The sequence below is a fragment of the Lagenorhynchus albirostris genome, chromosome 2 (assembly GCF_949774975.1).
Source record: "Lagenorhynchus albirostris chromosome 2, mLagAlb1.1, whole genome shotgun sequence".
Lineage (NCBI taxonomy): Eukaryota > Metazoa > Chordata > Mammalia > Artiodactyla > Delphinidae > Lagenorhynchus > Lagenorhynchus albirostris.
This window is the reverse complement of record NC_083096.1, coordinates 62,828,809-62,845,642: the sequence shown is the minus strand read 5'-3', so window position 1 is coordinate 62,845,642 and position 16,834 is coordinate 62,828,809.

Here is a 16,834-nt window from a genome sequence, read left to right as displayed (position 1 = left end):
CAACACACACCACTCGAATGACCATAAGCAAAAAGCCTACAAACAATCCATGCTGAAGAGGTTTTAGAGGACTGTGTACCCCCTAGCTGCTGTTGAGGTGTAAAGTAGTAAGAGCCAATAATGAGAACGCAAAGGAACTGTGTTTCAAGGTAAAAATTGAGGTACCATTCAATCCAGCAGGCCCACCGCTGGGCCCTTCACCCGAGCAGACCAGAGTCGAGAAGACACAGGCTGGCAAAGGTGCACTGCAGCCATATGCACAAAAGCCAAGACATGGAAACAACCAAAATGGCCATCACCAGATGAGTGGACAAAGAAGAAGCGGTCCATGTGCACAGTGGAACATTAGCCGTGGAAAACAATGAAACACTGCTCTCTGCAGCACCATAGATGATCCTAGAGATAATCACAGAACATGAGGTAAGTCGGAAAGCAAAAGACAAATATCTTATGATATCACTTCTGGGTGTCATCTAACAACTGATGCAAATGAACTTATTTCCACAGAGAAAGACACACACTTACAAAACAACTATGGTTATCTAAAACGAAAGGTGGGAGCAACGGGCAAATTAAGGTTAGGGCTGCCATACGTACACAAATGCATATGAAATACATATATATAAAAGACTCACCATATACGAAGGGAGGTCTACTGAACGCTCTGTATTAATTTACATGGGAAGAGGATCTGTACATGAATATATATATGTATGTGTGTGTGTGTGTGTGTGTGTGTGTGTATATATATTTTAGAAATGAACCAGAGTGTGTACACCTAGAACAAATAATACTCTAATCATTACCCTGATTAAAAAAATTAAATTATAACAATGAAGAAGATGTCCTGAGACATAAACTTATGCGTTTTTTTCCTGGCACATTCCATTCTAATTTACAACCTAGGAACACGAGTTCCAGGAGAGCTCTGCTGCCCTAGTAACAAGGTTTGGGAAAGGAGAAACGCTGCCGCCGTGCGGCCGTTTCCCACTGCAGCAGCATTCAACCCAGCGCTAATGGTCACTAAATATTAACAACAATTGCAAACTTGTGACACACGCCTTCGAAAAAAATCCTGCAGTCGAAAATCGACCAGAAGTTTCAAAAGAGGGCAAGGTTTCAAGAAGACAATTTCAAGAGGTATATTTTACACGCACTGGTTTCTTTGTTTTTTTACCAGCAACAACAACAAAAGAGTCATGGAAAAATGCTCATCATGAGGAAACGTTAAAGATATGCACATCCAATCTTCAAAAACGTATCAGCTCACACCGGTCAGAATGACCATCAGCAAAAATTCTGCAAACAATAATAAATGCTGAAGGGGCTGTGGAGAAATGCGTACCCTCATCTCTAAGTGGGACTAAACTGGAAAGAGCCACTACTGAAAACAGAATGGAGCTGCCTTTAACAGATACCCATTGAGGCACCATAGCATTCAGCAGGCACACTCCCGGGCCTATGACCTAAGAAGACACAGTTAGAAAGACACAGGCAGGCAAAACTGCACTGCAACAGTATGACAATAGGCAAGGCAGGGAAGCTACCAAAAAGTCCATCCAAAGATGAATGGAAAAGAAGAACTGGTACATGTACAGATGGAATAGTAGCCAAGGAAAACAATGAAACAATGCCGTTTGCAGCACCATAGATGAGTCTGGAGGTAATCACAACATGAAGTAAGTCAGAAAGCGAAGGACACATATCCTGTGATATCACTTAACGGTGTTACCTGAAAACTGATACCAATGAAGATTTTTCACAGAGCAAGGCAATCAAAGATTCGATCAACAAACGTATGGTTAACCAAATGGAAAGGTTTGAGGACTGGATAAATTAGCGTATTGCGGGAAACAGAGATACACCAACACATGTGAAATATATAAGCACCAAAGACCTATGGAATACCAAGAGAAGACTACTCAACATTGTGTCCTAACCCACATGGGAAATGGATCCGAAGGTGAACAGATAATATGCATATATGTAAAAGAACCACATCTTGCACACCCAGAACAAACAAAACATTGTAATCAAATTTGCTGTGATAACAAATAAAAATCAAATTAAGAAAACCAACAAGAAGTAATGAGACATAAACTCATGGGGGTTTTTCCTGGCCCATTCCATTCTAACTTACCGGTTGGAACATTACACCTAGGAAGGCTCTTTTACCCTAGTAACCAGATTTGGGAATGGAGACATGCCACAGCCTTGTGACTGTCTCCTGCAGAAGCAGCTTTAAACACAGTGTTCAGGGTCTCTTACCATCCACAAGAATTGCACCTCTGTAAATGACACCTGCCCTCAAAAAAATCCTGGGTTCGAATATCGACGAAAAAATTCAAAAGAGGGCAATCTCTCAAGACGACGATTTCAAGAGGCCCATTTAACTCACACTCTTTCTTTTTCTCTTTATTTTCGTTGAACAAAAAAGGCCGTGGAAAAAGCTCCACATCAGGAATTACTAAAGACATGCAAATGCAATCTACAAAAACGTTTACGTGACAACAGTCAGAATGATCATCAGCAAAAAGTCTCCAAACAATAAACGCTCAAGGGGTTTTAGACAACTGCATACCCTCTAGCTGGGATGCTGGGATGTCAAATGGTAACAGCCAGTAGTGAGAACAGAAAGGAGGTAAAAATTGAGCTACCATGTGATCTGGTCGGCCCACTACTGGCTCTATCACCTGAGAAGACCAGAATCAAAAAGACACAGGCTGACAATCCTACACTGCAGCACTATTTACCCTAGCCACGACTTGGAACAACCAAAATGTCCATCAACCGATGAATGCACGAGAAAGAAGTGGTCCGTGTACACAACGGAGTATTACTCCGATACAATAAATACAGTCAATATAAAAAACAAACATAACTAAGGAGACAGAAGCTTTGTGTGTTTATCCGGGCACAGTCCACTCTAATTTACAACCAAGGAACACTACTTCCCAGAAGGTACTGTTTCCCTAGTAACTAGAGTAGGCAATGTAGAAATGCTGCCGCCCTGTGGCCGTTTGCCGCAACAGCAGTTTTACAACCTGTGCTAAAGGTCACTTCGTAGTCACAAGGACTGCAGGGCTATAAATGAGACCTGCCAACAAAATGTGTTGAGGGAGGTAATGGCAAAATACATCCAAACTATGCCGCATACTTCAAGAAACTATTTGAACAGGTAAGCTGTACTCACTCTTTAAAAAACAATAAAAAATGCATGGCTATAAGCTCAATATAAGGAATTATTAGACATATGCAAATCCAGCCACAAAATGGTATCAGCTCACACCAGTCAGAATGACCCTCAGCAAAGAAATACAAACAATACATGCTGAAGAGGTGGTGAGCAAATGCACTCTCACCTTTAAGGGGCTCGTAAACTGGTAAGTGCCACTAATGAAAAGAGAATGGAGCAGCCTTTAAAAGGTAAACACTGAGATACCATATGATCCCGCAGGCCCACTCCTTGGCCTATAACCTAGGAAGACGGAAATGGAATGACACATTCAGGCAAAACTGCACTGCAGCACTATTACAATCGCCAAGACATGGAAACCACCACAAAGTCCATCAAGATACCAGTGGACAAAGCAGAACTGGCACGTGTACAGATGGAATATGAGCCACGGAAAAAACACTAAACGAAGCAGTTTGAAGAACCGTAGATGACTCTGGAGGTGATCAGACAACTTGAAGTAAGTCACAAAGCGAAAGACACATATCCTATGATATCAGTTCTAGGTGTTACCTAGAAATGGATACCAACGAAGATATTTCCACAGATAACAGGAATCACAGATTTATTAAACAAACTTATGCTTAACCAATTGGAAAGTCGTAAAGATTGGATATATTAGGATATTGGGGTTGACAGAGGTATACAAACACACGTGAAACATATAATCACCAAAGACCTACAGAATTCCAAGAGAAGACTACTCAACACTGTGTCATAACCTACATGGCAAATGGATCCCAAGATGAATACATATATGTCTCGGTGTAAAAAGCAAACACATCTTGCGCACCTAGAACAAAGCAAACATTACAATCAAATTTGCTGTCATAAAAGATTATACTAAGAAAATGAACAAGAAATAATGGGGCATAAAATTATGGGCGTTCTTCCTGGCTCATGCCATTCTAACTTCCAACCTTGGAACACAGCTTCCAGGAAGGCTCTGCTGACCTAGTAACCAGATTTGAGAGTGGAGAAATCCTGCAGCATTTTGGCCTTCCTCCAACAGCAGTTTTAAACCCAGTGCAAATGGTCAGTCAAAATTCACCTGAATTGCAGGCCTGTAAATGACACCTGTCCTCAAAAAAAAAATTCTGGGGTCGAAAATCGACCAAAAACTTCAAAAGAGGCAACCTTTCAAGAAGACAATTTCAAGAGGCATATTTTACACACATTTTGTCTTTTCTTCTCTTTTTTTTTCTTTAACCAAAGCAAGGGCATGGGGAAAATGCTTAACGTCAGAAATTAATAAAGACACGCAAATCCAATCTATGAAAACGTTCACCTCACAACAGTCAGAATGATCATCAGCAAAACAGTCCACAAACAATACATGCTGAACGGGTTTTAGAGAACTCTGTGTACCCTGTAGCTGCTGGTGGCAGGTAAACTGGTAACAGCCAGTAGTTAGCACAGAAAGAACATGCGTTTCAAGGTAAACATTGAGCTACCATATGGTCTGGTAGACCCCCTGCTGTGCCTATCACCTGAGAAGACCAGAATCCAAAAGACACAGGCTGGCAATCCTACACTGCAGTGATATTTACCACAGCCAAGACTTGGAAGCAACCAAAATGGCCATCAACAGATGAATGGACAAAGAAGAAGCGGTCCATGTACACAGTGGAACATTAGCCATGGAAAAGCATGAAACAGTGCTGTTTGCACCACCACAGAAGGACCTAGAGATAATCACACAGCTTGAAGTGAGAAAGAAACCGAAAGAAAGACATCCTATGATATCACTTATACGTGTTACCTAAAAAAGGATACCCATGAACTTATTTCGAAGAAAAGGGCGCTCATGGATTAAGAAATCAAGATTATGTTTAACCAAACGGAAAGCTGGTAAGAATGGATAAATTAGGATATGGGGGTGTCAGACCTATACTAATACATATGAAACCTATAATCACCAAAGACCTACGGAACACCAAGAGAGGTCCACTCAACACTCTGTAATAACGTCCATGGGAAAGGAGGCAAAGATGAATAGATAGATACATAGAGATAATGAACCAGATTCTGTACACCTAGAACATACACAACATTTTTATCTAATGTGCTCTGAGGAAAAAGAAAAATTACATTTAAAAAACAAACAAGAAGTAAGGAGATATAAGCTGTTAGGGGTTCGCCTTGGCACATTCCACTCTAATTTACAGCCTACTAACACGATTTCCAGGAAGCCTCTGTTGCCCAAATGCCCTGAGTTGTAAATGGAGAAATTGTGCCGCCTTGTGGCCGTTTCCCGCAAGAGCGGCTTTAAACCACGGCTAATGGTCACTTCATACTCACAAGGACTCAGGGCTGTATAGGACACCTGCCCTCAATAAAAAGTTCTGAGGTAGGGAGTGGCCAAAAAACTTAAAAGAGAGCAAAGTTTTCAAGAAGATCCTATGAGAGGTAAGTTTTACACACTCTTGACAAATACAAAGGGAAATGGGTAAAAGTCCAACATCAGGAATTATTAGACTCATGCCAATCTAATCTATGAAAAGGTTTCAACACACACCACTCGAATGACCATAAGCAAAAAGTCTACAAACAAACAATCCATGCTGAAGAGGTTTTAGAGGACTGTGTACCCCCTAGCTGCTGTTGAGGTGTAAAGTAGTAAGAGCCAATAATGAGAACACAAAGGAACTGTGTTTCAAGGTAAAAATTGAGGTACCATTCAATCCAGCAGGCCCACCGCTGGGCCCTTCACCCGAGCAGACCAGAGTCGAGAAGACACAGGCTGGCAAAGGTGCACTGCAGCCATATGCACAAAAGCCAAGACATGGAAGCAACCAAAATGGCCATCACCAGATGAGTGGACAAAGAAGAAGTGGTCCATGTGCACAGTGGAACATTAGCCGTGGAAGACAATGAAACACTGCTCTCTGCAGCACCATAGATGATCCTAGAGATAATCACAGAACATGAGGTAAGTCGGAAAGCAAAAGACAAATATCTTATGATATCACTTCTGGGTGTCATCTAACAACTGATGCAAATGAACTTATTTCCACAGAGAAAGACACACACTTACAAAACAACTATGGTTATCTAAAACGAAAGGTGGGAGCAACGGGCAAATTAAGGTTAGGGCTGCCATACGTACACAAATGCATATGAAATACATATATATAAAAGACTCACCATATACGAAGGGAGGTCTACTGAACGCTCTGTATTAATTTACATGGGAAGAGGATCTGTACATGAATATATATATGTATGTGTGTGTGTGTGTGTGTGTGTGTATATATTTTAGAAATGAACCAGAGTGTGTACACCTAGAACAAATAATACTCTAATCATTACCCTGATTAAAAAAATTAAATTATAACAATGAAGAAGATGTCCTGAGACATAAACTTATGCGTTTTTTTCCTGGCACATTCCATTCTAATTTACAACCTAGGAACACGAGTTCCAGGAGAGCTCTGCTGCCCTAGTAACAAGGTTTGGGAAAGGAGAAACGCTGCCGCCGTGCGGCCGTTTCCCACTGCAGCAGCATTCAACCCAGCGCTAATGGTCACTAAATATTAACAACAATTGCAAACTTGTGACACACGCCTTCGAAAAAAATCCTGCAGTCGAAAATCGACCAGAAGTTTCAAAAGAGGGCAAGGTTTCAAGAAGACAATTTCAAGAGGTATATTTTACACGCACTGGTTTCTTTGTTTTTTTACCAGCAACAACAACAAAAGAGTCATGGAAAAATGCTCATCATGAGGAAACGTTAAAGATATGCACATCCAATCTTCAAAAACGTATCAGCTCACACCGGTCAGAATGACCATCAGCAAAAATTCTGCAAACAATAATAAATGCTGAAGGGGCTGTGGAGAAATGCGCACCCTCATCTCTAAGTGGGACTAAACTGGAAAGAGCCACTACTGAAAACAGAATGGAGCTGCCTTTAACAGATACCCATTGAGGCACCATAGCATTCAGCAGGCACACTCCCGGGCCTATGACCTAAGAAGACACAGTTAGAAAGACACAGGCAGGCAAAACTGCACTGCAACAGTATGACAATAGGCAAGGCAGGGAAGCTACCAAAAAGTCCATCCAAAGATGAATGGAAAAGAAGAACTGGTACATGTACAGATGGAATAGTAGCCAAGGAAAACAATGAAACAATGCCGTTTGCAGCACCATAGATGAGTCTGGAGGTAATCACAACATGAAGTAAGTCAGAAAGCGAAGGACACATATCCTGTGATATCACTTAACGGTGTTACCTGAAAACTGATACCAATGAAGATTTTTCACAGAGCAAGGCAATCAAAGATTCGATCAACAAACGTATGGTTAACCAAATGGAAAGGTTTGAGGACTGGATAAATTAGCGTATTGCGGGAAACAGAGATACACCAACACATGTGAAATATATAAGCACCAAAGACCTATGGAATACCAAGAGAAGACTACTCAACATTGTGTCCTAACCCACATGGGAAACGGATCCGAAGGTGAACAGATAATATGCATATATGTAAAAGAACCACATCTTGCACACCCAGAACAAACAAAACATTGTAATCAAATTTGCTGTGATAACAAATAAAAATCAAATTAAGAAAACCAACAAGAAGTAATGAGACATAAACTCATGGGGGTTTTTCCTGGCCCATTCCATTCTAACTTACCGGTTGGAACATTACACCTAGGAAGGCTCTTTTACCCTAGTAACCAGATTTGGGAATGGAGACATGCCACAGCCTTGTGACTGTCTCCTGCAGAAGCAGCTTTAAACACAGTGTTCAGGGTCTCTTACCATCCACAAGAATTGCACCTCTGTAAATGACACCTGCCCTCAAAAAAATCCTGGGTTCGAATATCGACGAAAAAATTCAAAAGAGGGCAATCTCTCAAGACGACGATTTCAAGAGGCCCATTTAACTCACACTCTTTCTTTTTCTCTTTATTTTCGTTGAACAAAAAAGGCCGTGGAAAAAGCTCCACATCAGGAATTACTAAAGACACGCAAATGCAATCTACAAAAACGTTTACGTGACAACAGTCAGAATGATCATCAGCAAAAAGTCTCCAAACAATAAACGCTCAAGGGGTTTTAGACAACTGCATACCCTCTAGCTGCTGCTGGGATGTCAAATGGTAACAGCCAGTAGTGAGAACAGAAAGGAGGTAAAAATTGAGCTACCATGTGATCTGGTCGGCCCACTACTGGCTCTATCACCTGAGAAGACCAGAATCAAAAAGACACAGGCTGACAATCCTACACTGCAGCACTATTTACCCTAGCCACGACTTGGAACAACCAAAATGTCCATCAACCGATGAATGCACGAGAAAGAAGTGGTCCGTGTACACAACGGAGTATTACTCCGATACAATAAATACAGTCAATATAAAAAAACAAACGTAACTAAGGAGACAGAAGCTTTGTGTGTTTATCCGGGCACAGTCCACTCTAATTTACAACCAAGGAACACTACTTCCCAGAAGGTACTGTTTCCCTAGTAACTAGAGTAGGCAATGTAGAAATGCTGCCGCCCTGTGGCCGTTTGCCGCAACAGCAGTTTTACAACCTGTGCTAAAGGTCACTTCGTAGTCACAAGGACTGCAGGGCTATAAATGAGACCTGCCAACAAAATGTGTTGAGGGAGGTAATGGCAAAATACATCCAAACTATGCCGCATACTTCAAGAAACTATTTACACAGGTAAGCTGTACTCACTCTTTAAAAAACAATAAAAAATGCATGGCTATAAGCTCAATATAAGGAATTATTAGACATATGCAAATCCAGCCACAAAATGGTATCAGCTCACACCAGTCAGAATGACCCTCAGCAAAGAAATACAAACAATACATGCTGAAGAGGTGGTGAGCAAATGCACTCTCACCTTTAAGGGGCTCGTAAACTGGTAAGTGCCACTAATGAAAAGAGAATGGAGCAGCCTTTAAAAGGTAAACACTGAGATACCATATGATCCCGCAGGCCCACTCCTTGGCCTATAACCTAGGAAGACGGAAATGGAATGACACATTCAGGCAAAACTGCACTGCAGCACTATTACAATCGCCAAGACATGGAAACCACCACAAAGTCCATCAAGATACCAGTGGACAAAGCAGAACTGGCACGTGTACAGATGGAATATGAGCCACGGAAAAAACACGAAACGAAGCAGTTTGAAGAACCGTAGATGACTCTGGAGGTGATCAGACAACTTGAAGTAAGTCACAAAGCGAAAGACACATATCCTATGATATCAGTTCTAGGTGTTACCTAGAAATGGATACCAACGAAGATATTTCCACAGATAACAGGAATCACAGATTTATTAAACAAACTTATGCTTAACCAATTGGAAAGTCGTAAAGATTGGATATATTAGGATATTGGGGTTGACAGAGGTATACAAACACACGTGAAACATATAATCACCAAAGACCTACAGAATTCCAAGAGAAGACTACTCAACACTGTGTCATAACCTACATGGCAAATGGATCCCAAGATGAATACGTATATGTCTCGGTGTAAAAAGCAAACACATCTTGCGCACCTAGAACAAAGCAAACATTACAATCAAATTTGCTGTCATAAAAGATTATACTAAGAAAATGAACAAGAAATAATGGGGCATAAAATTATGGGCGTTCTTCCTGGCTCATGCCATTCTAACTTCCAACCTTGGAACACAGCTTCCAGGAAGGCTCTGCTGACCTAGTAACCAGATTTGAGAGTGGAGAAATCCTGCAGCATTTTGGCCTTCCTCCAACAGCAGTTTTAAACCCAGTGCAAATGGTCAGTCAAAATTCACCTGAATTGCAGGCCTGTAAATGACACCTGTCCTCAAAAAAAAAATTCTGGGGTCGAAAATCGACCAAAAACTTCAAAAGAGGCAACCTTTCAAGAAGACAATTTCAAGAGGCATATTTTACACACATTTTGTCTTTTCTTCTCTTTTTTTTTCTTTAACCAAAGCAAGGGCATGGGGAAAATGCTTAACGTCAGAAATTAATAAAGACACGCAAATCCAATCTATGAAAACGTTCACCTCACAACAGTCAGAATGATCATCAGCAAAACAGTCCACAAACAATACATGCTGAACGGGTTTTAGAGAACTCTGTGTACCCTGTAGCTGCTGGTGGGAGGTAAACTGGTAACAGCCAGTAGTTAGCACAGAAAGAACATGCGTTTCAAGGTAAACATTGAGCTACCATATGGTCTGGTAGACCCCCTGCTGTGCCTATCACCTGAGAAGACCAGAATCCAAAAGACACAGGCTGGCAATCCTACACTGCAGTGATATTTACCACAGCCAAGACTTGGAAGCAACCAAAATGGCCATCAACAGATGAATGGACAAAGAAGAAGCGGTCCATGTACACAGTGGAACATTAGCCATGGAAAAGCATGAAACAGTGCTGTTTGCACCACCACAGAAGGACCTAGAGATAATCACACAGCTTGAAGTGAGAAAGAAACCGAAAGAAAGACATCCTATGATATCACTTATACGTGTTACCTAAAAAAGGATACCCATGAACTTATTTCGAAGAAAAGGGCGCTCATGGATTAAGAAATCAAGATTATGTTTAACCAAACGGAAAGCTGGTAAGAATGGATAAATTAGGATATGGGGGTGTCAGACCTATACTAATACATATGAAACCTATAATCACCAAAGACCTACGGAACACCAAGAGAGGTCCACTCAACACTCTGTAATAACGTCCATGGGAAAGGAGGCAAAGATGAATAGATAGATACATAGAGATAATGAACCAGATTCTGTACACCTAGAACATACACAACATTTTTATCTAATGTGCTCTGAGGAAAAAGAAAAATTACATTTAAAAAACAAACAAGAAGTAAGGAGATATAAGCTGTTAGGGGTTCGCCTTGGCACATTCCACTCTAATTTACAGCCTACTAACACGATTTCCAGGAAGCCTCTGTTGCCCAAATGCCCTGAGTTGTAAATGGAGAAATTGTGCCGCCTTGTGGCCGTTTCCCGCAAGAGCGGCTTTAAACCACGGCTAATGGTCACTTCATACTCACAAGGACTCAGGGCTGTATAGGACACCTGCCCTCAATAAAAAGTTCTGAGGTAGGGAGTGGCCAAAAAACTTAAAAGAGAGCAAAGTTTTCAAGAAGATCCTATGAGAGGTAAGTTTTACACACTCTTGACAAATACAAAGGGAAATGGGTAAAAGTCCAACATCAGGAATTATTAGACTCATGCCAATCTAATCTATGAAAAGGTTTCAACACACACCACTCGAATGACCATAAGCAAAAAGTCTACAAACAAACAATCCATGCTGAAGAGGTTTTAGAGGACTGTGTACCCCCTAGCTGCTGTTGAGGTGTAAAGTAGTAAGAGCCAATAATGAGAACACAAAGGAACTGTGTTTCAAGGTAAAAATTGAGGTACCATTCAATCCAGCAGGCCCACCGCTGGGCCCTTCACCCGAGCAGACCAGAGTCGAGAAGACACAGGCTGGCAAAGGTGCACTGCAGCCATATGCACAAAAGCCAAGACATGGAAGCAACCAAAATGGCCATCACCAGATGAGTGGACAAAGAAGAAGCGGTCCATGTGCACAGTGGAACATTAGCCGTGGAAGACAATGAAACACTGCTCTCTGCAGCACCATAGATGATCCTAGAGATAATCACAGAACATGAGGTAAGTCGGAAAGCAAAAGACAAATATCTTATGATATCACTTCTGGGTGTCATCTAACAACTGATGCAAATGAACTTATTTCCACAGAGAAAGACACACACTTACAAAACAACTATGGTTATCTAAAACGAAAGGTGGGAGCAATGGGCAAATTAAGGTTAGGGCTGCCATACGTACACAAATGCATATGAAATACATATATATAAAAGACTCACCATATACGAAGGGAGGTCTACTGAACGCTCTGTATTAATTTACATGGGAAGAGGATCTGTACATGAATATATATATGTATGTGTGTGTGTGTGTGTGTGTGTGTATATATTTTAGAAATGAACCAGAGTGTGTACACCTAGAACAAATAATACTCTAATCATTACCCTGATTAAAAAAATTAAATTATAACAATGAAGAAGATGTCCTGAGACATAAACTTATGCGTTTTTTTCCTGGCACATTCCATTCTAATTTACAACCTAGGAACACGAGTTCCAGGAGAGCTCTGCTGCCCTAGTAACAAGGTTTGGGAAAGGAGAAACGCTGCCGCCGTGCGGCCGTTTCCCACTGCAGCAGCATTCAACCCAGCGCTAATGGTCACTAAATATTAACAACAATTGCAAACTTGTGACACACGCCTTCGAAAAAAATCCTGCAGTCGAAAATCGACCAGAAGTTTCAAAAGAGGGCAAGGTTTCAAGAAGACAATTTCAAGAGGTATATTTTACACGCACTGGTTTGTTTGTTTTTTTACCAGCAACAACAACAAAAGAGTCATGGAAAAATGCTCATCATGAGGAAACGTTAAAGCTATGCACATCCAATCTTCAAAAACGTATCAGCTCACACCGGTCAGAATGACCATCAGCAAAAATTCTGCAAACAATAATAAATGCTGAAGGGGCTGTGGAGAAATGCGCACCCTCATCTCTAAGTGGGACTAAACTGGAAAGAGCCACTACTGAAAACAGAATGGAGCTGCCTTTAACAGATACCCATTGAGGCACCATAGCATTCAGCAGGCACACTCCCGGGCCTATGACCTAAGAAGACACAGTTAGAAAGACACAGGCAGGCAAAACTGCACTGCAACAGTATGACAATAGGCAAGGCAGGGAAGCTACCAAAAAGTCCATCCAAAGATGAATGGAAAAGAAGAACTGGTACATGTACAGATGGAATAGTAGCCAAGGAAAACAATGAAACAATGCCGTTTGCAGCACCATAGATGAGTCTGGAGGTAATCACAACATGAAGTAAGTCAGAAAGCGAAGGACACATATCCTGTGATATCACTTAACGGTGTTACCTGAAAACTGATACCAATGAAGATTTTTCACAGAGCAAGGCAATCAAAGATTCGATCAACAAACGTATGGTTAACCAAATGGAAAGGTTTGAGGACTGGATAAATTAGCGTATTGCGGGAAACAGAGATACACCAACACATGTGAAATATATAAGCACCAAAGACCTATGGAATACCAAGAGAAGACTACTCAACATTGTGTCCTAACCCACATGGGAAATGGATCCGAAGGTGAACAGATAATATGCATATATGTAAAAGAACCACATCTTGCACACCCAGAACAAACAAAACATTGTAATCAAATTTGCTGTGATAACAAATAAAAATCAAATTAAGAAAACCAACAAGAAGTAATGAGACATAAACTCATGGGGGTTTTTCCTGGCCCATTCCATTCTAACTTACCGGTTGGAACATTACACCTAGGAAGGCTCTTTTACCCTAGTAACCAGATTTGGGAATGGAGACATGCCACAGCCTTGTGACTGTCTCCTGCAGAAGCAGCTTTAAACACAGTGTTCAGGGTCTCTTACCATCCACAAGAATTGCACCTCTGTAAATGACACCTGCCCTCAAAAAAATCCTGGGTTCGAATATCGACGAAAAAATTCAAAAGAGGGCAATCTCTCAAGACGACGATTTCAAGAGGCCCATTTAACTCACACTCTTTCTTTTTCTCTTTATTTTCGTTGAACAAAAAAGGCCGTGGAAAAAGCTCCACATCAGGAATTACTAAAGACATGCAAATGCAATCTACAAAAACGTTTACGTGACAACAGTCAGAATGATCATCAGCAAAAAGTCTCCAAACAATAAACGCTCAAGGGGTTTTAGACAACTGCATACCCTCTAGCTGGGATGCTGGGATGTCAAATGGTAACAGCCAGTAGTGAGAACAGAAAGGAGGTAAAAATTGAGCTACCATGTGATCTGGTCGGCCCACTACTGGCTCTATCACCTGAGAAGACCAGAATCAAAAAGACACAGGCTGACAATCCTACACTGCAGCACTATTTACCCTAGCCACGACTTGGAACAACCAAAATGTCCATCAACCGATGAATGCACGAGAAAGAAGTGGTCCGTGTACACAACGGAGTATTACTCCGATACAATAAATACAGTCAATATAAAAAAACAAACGTAACTAAGGAGACAGAAGCTTTGTGTGTTTATCCGGGCACAGTCCACTCTAATTTACAACCAAGGAACACTACTTCCCAGAAGGTACTGTTTCCCTAGTAACTAGAGTAGGCAATGTAGAAATGCTGCCGCCCTGTGGCCGTTTGCCGCAACAGCAGTTTTACAACCTGTGCTAAAGGTCACTTCGTAGTCACAAGGACTGCAGGGCTATAAATGAGACCTGCCAACAAAATGTGTTGAGGGAGGTAATGGCAAAATACATTCAAACTATGCCGCATACTTCAAGAAACTATTTACACAGGTAAGCTGTACTCACTCTTTAAAAAACAATAAAAAATGCATGGCTATAAGCTCAATATAAGGAATTATTAGACATATGCAAATCCAGCCACAAAATGGTATCAGCTCACACCAGTCAGAATGACCCTCAGCAAAGAAATACAAACAATACATGCTGAAGAGGTGGTGAGCAAATGCACTCTCACCTTTAAGGGGCTCGTAAACTGGTAAGTGCCACTAATGAAAAGAGAATGGAGCAGCCTTTAAAAGGTAAACACTGAGATACCATATGATCCCGCAGGCCCACTCCTTGGCCTATAACCTAGGAAGACGGAAATGGAATGACACATTCAGGCAAAACTGCACTGCAGCACTATTACAATCGCCAAGACATGGAAACCACCACAAAGTCCATCAAGATACCAGTGGACAAAGCAGAACTGGCACGTGTACAGATGGAATATGAGCCACGGAAAAAACACGAAACGAAGCAGTTTGAAGAACCGTAGGTGACTCTGGAGGTGATCAGACAACTTGAAGTAAGTCACAAAGCGAAAGACACATATCCTATGATATCAGTTCTAGGTGTTACCTAGAAATGGATACCAACGAAGATATTTCCACAGATAACAGGAATCACAGATTTATTAAACAAACTTATGCTTAACCAATTGGAAAGTCGTAAAGATTGGATATATTAGGATATTGGGGTTGACAGAGGTATACAAACACACGTGAAACATATAATCACCAAAGACCTACAGAATTCCAAGAGAAGACTACTCAACACTGTGTCATAACCTACATGGCAAATGGATCCCAAGATGAATACATATATGTCTCGGTGTAAAAAGCAAACACATCTTGCGCACCTAGAACAAAGCAAACATTACAATCAAATTTGCTGTCATAAAAGATTATACTAAGAAAATGAACAAGAAATAATGGGGCATAAAATTATGGGCGTTCTTCCTGGCTCATGCCATTCTAACTTCCAACCTTGGAACACAGCTTCCAGGAAGGCTCTGCTGACCTAGTAACCAGATTTGAGAGTGGAGAAATCCTGCAGCATTTTGGCCTTCCTCCAACAGCAGTTTTAAACCCAGTGCAAATGGTCAGTCAAAATTCACCTGAATTGCAGGCCTGTAAATGACACCTGTCCTCAAAAAAAAAATTCTGGGGTCGAAAATCGACCAAAAACTTCAAAAGAGGCAACCTTTCAAGAAGACAATTTCAAGAGGCATATTTTACACACATTTTGTCTTTTCTTCTCTTTTTTTTTCTTTAACCAAAGCAAGGGCATGGGGAAAATGCTTAACGTCAGAAATTAATAAAGACACGCAAATCCAATCTATGAAAACGTTCACCTCACAACAGTCAGAATGATCATCAGCAAAACAGTCCACAAACAATACATGCTGAACGGGTTTTAGAGAACTCTGTGTACCCTGTAGCTGCTGGTGGGAGGTAAACTGGTAACAGCCAGTAGTTAGAACAGAAAGAACATGCGTTTCAAGGTAAACATTGAGCTACCATATGGTCTGGTAGACCCCCTGCTGTGCCTATCACCTGAGAAGACCAGAATCCAAAAGACACAGGCTGGCAATCCTACGCTGCAGTGATATTTACCACAGCCAAGACTTGGAAGCAACCAAAATGGCCATCAACAGATGAATGGACAAAGAAGAAGCGGTCCATGTACACAGTGGAACATTAGCCATGGAAAAGCATGAAACAGTGCTGTTTGCACCACCACAGAAGGACCTAGAGATAATCACACACCTTGAAGTGAGAAAGAAACCGAAAGAAAGACATCCTATGATATCACTTATACGTGTTACCTAAAAAAGGATACCCATGAACTTATTTCGAAGAAAAGGACGCTCATGGATTAAGAAATCAAGATTATGTTTAACCAAACGGAAAGCTGGTAAGAATGGATAAATTAGGATATGGGGGTGTCAGACCTATACTAATACATATGAAACCTATAATCACCAAAGACCTACGGAACACCAAGAGAGGTCCACTCAACACTCTGTAATAACGTCCATGGGAAAGGAGGCAAAGATGAATAGATAGATACATAGAGATAATGAACCAGATTCTGTACACCTAGAACATACACAACATTTTTATCTAATGTGCTCTGAGGAAAAAGAAAAATTACATTTAAAAAACAAACAAGAAGTAAGG